The following is an 8,530-nucleotide window of genomic DNA, read 5'->3' as shown; positions in this document are numbered from 1 at the left end:
CAGTTTGGACTATTAAAGATCCAAACTTTTACCAGATTACATTTTTATATTCCTATTATTGGTACAATGACAACAGTATCAATTTAAATCCCAAACAGAAAGTTTCCGCGAGCCTCGCCTGCCTCTCTGGAGCTCCCGTCTAGTTTTCTCCCTCAGATACACTCCTTTAGTTCACCCTTACAGATGTCTAATTTCTTGATGGGAACAACACTTCTAAAGTATTGTGACCAATAACCTCATCAAAACAGGCATCCCTACCTTTAGAATAAATTGGCTAATAAAACAAATGCTTGCTGTATGCGGGGTGTTATGCATGTGTGTTAATTTCCCGCTTTCCTGTGATTGCTGTAACGAATTACCACAAACTGGCTGGCTTAACAACAGGAATTGATTCCCTCACGGTTCTGGGGGCCAGAGGTCTGACACTGAGGTGTCGGCAGGGCCCCACTCCCCCTGCAGATTCTAAGGGAGAATCTGTTCCTTCCCTGGGTCAGCCTCCAGCGGCTCCCGACGTTCCTTGGCCTGTGGCCGCATCCCGCCAGTCTCTGCCTCCACGGTCACCTTGCCTCCTCCCCTTCGTGTGTCCTCTCCTCTGTGGGTGTGTCTTACAAGGATGCATGCGATTGCATTTAAGGCCCAATTTGAATAGTCCAGGACAAGCTCCTCCTCTCAAGGTCCTTACATCTTTTGCCTTAGAAGGTCACATTCCCAGGTTCCAGGAATCACTACGTGGGCATATCTTTTTGAAGACCGCCATTAAACCCACTACAGTATGTTAACTCACCCAATTCTTACATCAACCCTGGGAGGCAGGTACTATCATTGTCCTCAGTTTACAGACGAGAAACTGAGGCACTGAGAGTTAAGGAACTTGCCAAAAGTTAGGTCAAAAGAAGTTGACCAGTAAATATAGCCCTTACTGTTCACAGGGGAGATAGTCATTTAATCCTCAAAACAAGGGGCAACCTCACGGACTTCCACAGATATCATCCACAGATGATAGGCAGAGATGCGGGCACACGGCCGGCATCGGGGAGCCCTGCTGGTGGGGTTTGGTATGGCCATGTGACTTGGTGTTTAGGCTGTGGGCTCCAGGCCCCTTGGAGACTGTAAAAAGCAATCCAACACCCCAGCCCTGTAGGAATGAGGTTATCAGTGGGAGCTAATGCCAAGACTCAAGCTTCGTGGAGACTAGAGACTTTCTAGAAAGTTAAGCCTGGGGTGTAAGAACTTTGGTCGTTAGGGACAAGGCAAGAATTTGGCCACTAAACCAAAGCCCAAAGGCAAGTCAGAGGCACCAGCAAGGTCTTTGGGTGCTTTCCTAGAGCCCAGTGCTCCTAATCGTCCCATCACTCCGCAGTGTTGGGGAGGGTGAGCCTGCGGGTAGAGGCAGATGCCTGGCAGGGGCTTCTGAGGCTTGGGGTGATGTTAGAACACCTCTCTTGCAAGAAGACCTCTGAAAATTTGGCCATTTCTCTATGGCGAAGTTCTTTGGTAGGTTCCCATGGTTAGAGCTGTATGAGAGCTAAACACCGCATCACCCCTGCCATCTACAGGTGGTGTTTTACTGTGAATGCAAAGGTTAGACCAAATTCATCCAAACAAGCACTGATTTATTATCAAGACTACAAGCCTTTTGTCTAAGCCAGGAAACTTCCCCTCCATGTCCTTACACAGAAGTCATACTCAAAGGCAGATGCCATAATGTACTAATGCCAGGACCAGCCTGGCCTCTGTTCAGATCAGGTGACAGGCAGGGACAACAGAACACCCAGGGAGCTCTGGCCACTGAAAGCTCCATTCCTGGCATGAGAGAGCTGGGCTTGCCAGATTCTCCTGCCTCCTTCACGCAGGAATGACGGCACTTGTACAACATCTAATAAACCCTCAATCTTCAGAATCAGTCATTTCACATACACATAAAAATCTCTCATGTCCCTTATGCTAATTAACAACCCCTCTGGTTCTGGTAACAATATTTTAAATACCAATTAACTAGTAAAGTCATTTCTGACATAGGCACTACACATGTCATCTATGGGACATCTGTATACGTCATTAGATATGTCATAATATCTAATCACTTCTAGATTTAACTCGACACAAACATCACATTGTCTATGCTGATTTTAAAGTCATTGCCACACAGACAATATAATAATTCCCTATAGACACTACAGCCTTTTCTCCTGTAGTAGGTATGGATTTATAGATACCAGCCCAAGTGTGGGAAATGCCACTCTCTTCATTTCCTTTAAATCAGGTTATGTTTGATTCACATCCACATCCTGTGTGGGCAAAAATCAATCTCAGCGATTCCTGGGTGTGCCTCCCTTGTCTAGGGTAACCCATGGATCCCAAGGCTCACTGATACTCAGGAAACATAAGAAGGGTTTCTATTTACTGACCAACACAATCCACTGCTTCTAGAGCCAGAGCGGAGAGCCCTGAGTCTAGGACAGATGCCCTCAGACACTCCACGCCATCCCCCAACATCTACCACCTCTCTGATGCTCAATCCACTAGATATTGTAACCATCTTTTCTCAAGATGGGTCACAAAGCCTTACCTCTAAGACCTTAATTTGGCTTTTAATTTTATTTGGCTCCTGGAGCTTTTCTTTCTCTTTTTTCCATTTTGTTATGTTTTATCGAGCATATGCATGTGTTCAGCACAAGATGGGGTCTCTGTGCACCTGTCCAGTCTTCCATCTTCCCTGGAAATCTCAAAGCTTTCTTCCTTAATTTGAGATGAAGGTTCTTTTCCCATGGTCTTATTCTTCTGTCGAGATGAATATTAGAACAGTTCTTCTCAGCTTTTATCGTGGCTCAGACTCCCTTGGAGACCTTTGAAAAATGTAGAAGCCAAAGCCCCACCCTGAAAGAACTGGTTTCTATTGGTCCAAGGTGGGGTAAGATATAGGCATTATTGTTTAATTTTTGCAAATTCTCTAGGTGTTTCGAATGTGCAGCTAAGGTAGGGAAATATTGTTGAAGAGGATGATAAGGCTCAGCCCCAGAATGTCAACCATCCAAAGAAACACCTGGTGCTAGACCTAAGACTTGACTCAGCAGAGAATGGGCAGACAGAGAAAGGCCTAGAACTTTAGTTCATGAATGCTAGGAGGAGCACTAGATAGGTTTGAAAAGCAGATCGTCAGTATCCAAGGAGTTGAGTAGTGAACTATGTATTTTCTCAGACAATAAGTTTCCTGCAAAGCTACACAGAAACCATTTATGGCCCAGAGCTTAAGGCAATTAATCCATGAGTCCTGATCAACTAAAAGGCTGGGACTCCAGCTCCCCATCAAGCCAGAAGAACAGCTGGTGGGTCTCCAACCATGGATTCTGATGAGGATCATCCTGCTGATAGCTCGCTATAAGAAGCACAGCAGCCACAAGACCTGGACCCAGCCCATGACCATGAAAACCGAGCTGCCAGGACATGCTGGAGTTGACGTTCTGTCATATCTCTATTAAATGCTTGCCCTGGATCACTGCAGGGGAGGGGCCAGTACTTCCTTAATCACTCGACTTAAAAGTCCCACAGCCTCAAGGAGTGTAAACTCAGTCCTACCAGATTGTTGTGTGCAATCTCAGAGAGTAATAGGCAGCTGAACTGGGAACACACATACCAGCTGATTCTGTCCCCATGAGTCTTCCCCTAAATCACGATACTCCAGCAGGTCTGCTGCATGGACTATCCAGCCATTTGCCCTTGTTTGCATGACAATATTGTAATTTTTATTTATTCATTTTTTGTTGGCCATTTCCTACAACTAGAACGTAAAGTTTATAAAGCCAGAGATTTTAGTGTCTTTGCTTCACTGTCTAGGATGACTCTCGACACATCAGTGATATTCAATCATTTTTGAATGACTGAATAGACAAACGAATAGATGGATGGATGTTAAGTAGCTTGAGAGAAGAGGTCAGGAAACCAGGCAGGTAGTTACGGTAGACTGATGCTTGGAAACAGGGAGTGTGACCCTAGGCAAGTCATTTTAACCTTCCTAAGCCTTAGAATCCTCCTTTATAAAGTATCTCATATGAGCTTTTTCTCCAGGTTCAGATGAGCTAACCCATGCTTTGAAACCGTAAAGTTATTAGTATAAATGACAAATATTCCCACATGAAAGGAGAGCAAATTTTCTCCCTGACTTAGTTTGCCGAGCCCAGACAAGCCTCCGGAAGAAGCGAGGTTACCACGAGTGAAAATAAAAATGCCTAGGTTTTCATTTTCAGGTGGACGCCTGACTTGCCATGGCAGTGTCCCTTAAAGAAGACTCTATATCTTCAGAAGTAAGAGATTAAGGTCCCTTGCAGAGGATCTCCCTCCATGCTTGCCGGAAATCGGACAATTATACCAAATGAAAAAGCATAAACGTAATTTTGCGGCATCTTTAGGATAATGGCTATGTTTGTTCAATTCAGCCTGACCAGGGGACTTTTCTATAGTGGACCTTTAAAAACCACTGTTTGCAACGTTATTTAATACTTCTTAGTTCAGGGACAGAATGTTTTGGAGACAAATAGTGGCCCTTCTGGCTTTGGGGTAGAGGAGTGAATATGGATCAGAATGGATCTCCTATAGCATCACAGATTCATAGGGTTGGAGGAGCCATAGAGGGCAATCCTGTGGACATCCTTGCCAGAGGGGTCCAGCCCTAGTGAGAGGAAATTTATCCGGACATGGCTTCTTGCCCTCATCCTCTCCCACATGCACAGTCCATTTGCATTTTGTGAGGCCTCCTTAGCAAGCACTTCCTAGTGCTGAACCAACATCTGCCTCCTCGGAACTGGTGCCCATGGGCTCGGATCTCCTGGGAGTGCACAAATAACTCTTATTCATTATTACTTGGCATCCCTTTATGACTCCCTTGTGCTCTTCATCCCACATCCATCCCCCTACCGAGAACTGGAGTGCTTGCCAAATGCCCAGGAGAAAGGGCAAGGAAGCCAGCTCTGCCCAGTAAAGCCAATGCCCAGCGCACAGTACCCTGGTTCTCTTTAGTGGCATCCATTCATTTTCCCCCACCTGTTCTCTAGGGCTCAACTCACTTTCGGAGCAAGGAAAAAGTAAATTTTTAAAGGACCAGAAAGATTCAAAGTGCGGTGTGTCGCCTCTTCTTCACCGATGAAATAATTCATCAGGGGTGCGTAGGCAATCAGCAGAGCCCCTCACAGCCCTCATGCCAGAGGCCCCTCCTGAATCTCTCTCAGTCTGCTAACAGCACAGAAAACGACGGAGTTACATGTTCCCTGGGACAGCAAGCTTTGCCATCTCTGATGAGAGAGGAAAAAAGGTGAAAGGCATTGCTTATTTGCCTGCTTAGCCAAGGGTGGGGCGTGTTTGCTAACCTAAAGATAGCCTTAATTTTATTTGTTTTTCCTAAGGAACATCTGCTTGTACAATGATTAGGCACTGGCATTCATTAACACAGGAAGGAAAGTGTTTGAGGTTTGTGTCACCGGGAGTGTTCGCGAACAAAATCAGACAGACACTCGTGGGAGTGATTTGACAGCATTTTTCACACTGTGCAAAGGTTCAGCCTAGGAGAAGGTGTAGTATTGAGGGGACGTGGTTGTTGGGAGTTCAGTTATCTATAGTACTCAGGGGTCACTCTCCCTGGAACTGTGGGACGGGATGGACGATGGCTGACATTGACCATGTGTGTGTGCCATGTGAACGAATACCTAAGGAGGGCCTGGTGGCAGCAGCATCTCAGAAAATGCTTGCAGAATAAATCAATAAATTTCTCAGGCATGCAGTGAAAAGAATGCAGAACATTCTGTGCACACTTTCTACATTCCAAAGGGTATTTACATATATTATGGCATTCTGCCTCCTAACATTCCTATGCAGGCTGGAGCACAGGCTTTTCTCCCGTTTTACAGATAAGGGTCTGCTCATGGTCCCATGAGTTACGGATAGAGTCAGAACTAGAAGGCAAGTTTCCTAATTCTTGACAGAACTTTGAAACATTCAACCATCTGGCCAGTGATTTTAAGGAAAACTCCCCAGATTCTTAGTTCTCACTGGTATGATCAGGACACAGTGTCAATATATCCTGAACCCCTGCCTCCTTCCACCCTCCTCCCTTGGTTAAAGAAAAAATATGATGCTATTAAAAATTGTATTTTGGGGGGGCTGGCCCCACGGCTGAGTGGTTAAGTTCATACGCTCCTTCAGCAGCCCAGGGTTTCCCCGGTTCGGATCCCGGGTGCAGACATGGCACTGCTCATGAGGCCACGCTGAGGCGGCGTCCCACATAGCACAACCAGAGGCACTCACAACTAGAATACACAACTGTGTACTCGGGGGCTTTGGGGAGAAGAAGAAGAAGAAAAAAAACGAAGACTGGCAACAGTTGTTAGCCCAGGTGCCAATCTTAAAAAAAAAAAAAATGGATTTTTGAACACGTTAAGTATTGTATGAAAAATAAGACAAAAATGAAAATAATAAAATTCAAAGTCAGTCCACTTCCAAATCTACTCTTCAAGACTTCCAGCAATAGATAATTGAACAGATATTTGAAAAATGCAAAATTCAGCAAGCAATCAAATTTTCCTCATTAATTAAAATAGAGAATTGAAGACCTCCACTAAGAAATGATATGACATTGCCCCTTGGCTCTGGGGAGAAGGTGGGACTAGCGTAGACTCCAGTAAAGTCAGAGATTTGGAGCGCACTTTGGGGATGTACTAGCTCAATTCTGTTGGGTTACAGATGAGGAAACTGAGGCACAGAAGGGTCAGGAACAGTCATGTAGCTGTTAGGGGCAGTGCTGAATCTCACCCCCAGGTTTTCTAACTTCCAGAGACCCTACAGCTGTGAGCCTTAATGTTCCATTTCTTTGCTCCCTGCAGCTGAAGCAAGCATTTTCATCCACAGTGGCCTGTGTGTCCACAGCATGCTCTATTTCTTCCTTCAGCCCCTTCCCCACAAAGCAGGGTTCAACACCTATAATCAAGTACTATAAAGGTGTGCATTTACATTTTAAATATCTACGAAATAAAATTATTTCTCCCAGCCTTGCTGTGTCTCAATAGTAAGAAGAAAAACCAAATCACATTGCTCCCTAAATTTTGTCCCCACCAATTTCCAGATTCCATTTAGGAGATCAGTCCCAGATAACAAGGCTGAGGATGGGAAAGAATCTGGGAAAGCTGTAAACAACTCCCCATTCCTGTCACCCTAAGTCTCCTGGCTCCCCCAGCTTCACTCTTGGCTCTTGGAACCCGCTGCCCTCTTGGGACTCAGTCCGCCCTCCATCATCCTACCGACCGGCTCCGCATCCCTTTCACGTCTTTTTGAAGAGATATTTTGGGAAGCAGCACACGCACATCCAGAGACCAATTACTCAATCTCCCAGCAAGTATGGAGATGATGGAAGTATAGCCCTTTGGTCTCCTAGCAACAGCGTGGGGGGAGGCTGGAAAGCGAGCTGGTTGCCGGGCACCACCCTGCGTAGAAGGCATTTGCGCATTTCGCTTTTGTTGTCTTTGACGGCCATTTCTAAAACGGGCTCTGTATTCTAGGGGGGATTTTAGACGCTTAAATTATTCTTTTAAAAGATCTCTGCTGACATCCACGGGTCCTATAATTAACATCTAAGCTTTCACAAGCCGGAAGTGTTCCGTCACCCCTAAAAATACAGAGCCCCATCTTGGTCTTCCTCCCGTGGTTTGTTAGCAATTTGTCCAGTGCCCTGTTTCCTCCATCCCTCTCTCGCCTTTACACATATTCACCCCAGATGCGGACATTCAAGCCCTGCGTTCCTTTTACTTTTCTAAATTTTGAACTCTGCCCTCTAGAAAAATCAAAAGATTACAGTCACTGGACATCTGATTCAGCTTTTTTTTAATGCTAAAAAAAGACTCTAGCTATAGCAGATTTCCACAGCTGTTGTCCTAACGCCTCTGTGATCTCCAGCTCTGCTCCAGGCGACCCAACGACCCCCTCCCCCACCCCCCAGCAAATGTGTCTTTGACAGAGGAAGTATTTGAAAACTGGAGTAAGAATTGATTGAATGAAGGAGGAAGGTATGAGCTAGAATGATAGCTGACTCCCTGACTGGAAATACCCAGGATCCCAAGAGAAATGGCTGTTGAGTGGAAAGGCAGTTGTTTCTGTGGTTTATGGGAGAGGGATATTTGGGGGAAGAGAAATAGAGGTAGGATCAGAGAGAGATGTGGGATTTCCATTATCAATAATTGAAACTGAAAGGGTGAGAGAGTGGAGGAGAGCTGGGTCTGCTCTAAATCCAGGACCCACATCTGTTATTTCTGACCTAATGGCCCCTCCACTTTGGAAACCCTTGAAAGGGTCCAACCTTCTGGCTAAGGCTTGAGGATAAGGGAGGGCCAATGGGAATGCCAAAGGCTCATATGCTTTGGAGGATGGGGCTAGGGGGTGGCACGCGGCAAGGATCAGGAGGTGCACATGGAATGCTTTGTTGCAGGAGCATTGATTGAAAGAACAGGAGGGGGCACTAAGCCTACCCTTCCATGCTAAGTTTACAACCACC

The sequence above is a fragment of the Equus asinus genome, chromosome 23 (assembly GCF_041296235.1).
Source record: "Equus asinus isolate D_3611 breed Donkey chromosome 23, EquAss-T2T_v2, whole genome shotgun sequence".
Taxonomy (NCBI): domain Eukaryota; kingdom Metazoa; phylum Chordata; class Mammalia; order Perissodactyla; family Equidae; genus Equus; species Equus asinus.
Note: the sequence above shows the minus strand (reverse complement) of the source record.